Raw genomic sequence first — 1,500 nt, 5'->3', positions numbered from 1 at the left:
TCCTGAATGTTGTCTTGGGTATATCCCCTTCTTTAACTTTCACCTGATGATAACCTGATCTGAGGTCTATTTTCGAAAACACTGCTGCTCCCTTTAGCTGATCAAATAGGTCATCAATTCTGGGAAGAGGATACCTGTTCTTGATTGTGACTTGATTCAGTGCCCGGTAATCTATACACAGGCGCATGCTCCCGTCCTTCTTCTTCACGAACAATACAGGCGCCCTCCATGGTGAGTGACTAGGACGTATGAAGCCTTTGTCAAGCAGCTCCTGTAGTTGTTCATGAAGTTCCTTCAGTTCTGCTGGAGCCATGCGGTAGGGTGCCTTAGAGATAGGATTTGTACCGGGAATGAGTTCTATCTCAAATTCAATCACCCTGTCTGGTGCTAGACCTGGTAACTCCTCAGGGAAGACTGTTGGGTCGTCACATACGACTCGGACCTCTGCTAGCTGTTAGTCCTTGTCCTGTTTGGTATTCACTACATGTGCTAGGAATCCCGTACATCCTGAATCCATTAATTTCTGTGCTCTTAGAGCTGAGAGAAACTTCTTGGCCTTTCTCTTTGGTTCTCCGATGTACTCGAACTGTACTTCTGCTTCCGGTTGGAATACGACTTTCTATTTACGGCACTCTATAGAGGCACCGTATCTGATCAGGAAGTTCATTCCAAAGATGACATCATAATCAGTCATTTCTAGCACTATCAGATCACAAAAGAGTTCTCTATCTGCTATAATGACTGGCACTACTCTGAGCCCGTGCGTGGATGTCATAATCTCTCCTGAAGGTAGCGTCATTAAAAATTGGCTACTGAGTACCTCTGGAGGTATCGCTAACTTCTCGGCAAATGCCCTGGATATATAAGAATGGGTTGCCCCAGTATCGAATAAGACAGTTGTGTTAGCTAGAGCCCTAGAGCCAATCATTTGATGATTGTATTTTAGACTTGTTGTATCATATTCTATATAAATAAAGGCATTTGGTTTTTGGTTATTATACTTACTTGTATTGGTGCCAAATAAACTAAGTATAATAACGTCCTTGAGTAGAAGGTTCTCACCTATATCAATCGGTTAGTTGAACCGATAGTGAGATCATATAGGGAACACTACTCTTAATCATTCCTAGTCGAGTATTAACATTCAGGGACAATGTTAATGCAATAAGACTAGCATGTAGGTCAACTCGATGACTTGATCTCACAAGTCATGGATATAGAGATATCAAGTTGACACATGGGTATGCATTGGAGAATGTATACTGAATGACCCGCCATGAGAAAGTATCATGGATCGTTATATGAGTGTCATATACTTTCTCATGTGGCTATTAGTATGACTACTAGTCCTTAGACCTGAAGTCACCATGGTTCCCTACATAAGGAGTTATGTACTTTAGTTTCGTCAAACGTCACCCGTAACTGGGTGGACTATAAAGGCGATTACTGGGTATGTAACAAATTATGCGGAGGGATGTGAGTGATGTAGATGGGATCTAT

This window comes from Zingiber officinale, chromosome 4A (genome assembly GCF_018446385.1).
Source record: "Zingiber officinale cultivar Zhangliang chromosome 4A, Zo_v1.1, whole genome shotgun sequence".
Lineage (NCBI taxonomy): Eukaryota > Viridiplantae > Streptophyta > Magnoliopsida > Zingiberales > Zingiberaceae > Zingiber > Zingiber officinale.
Note: the sequence above shows the minus strand (reverse complement) of the source record.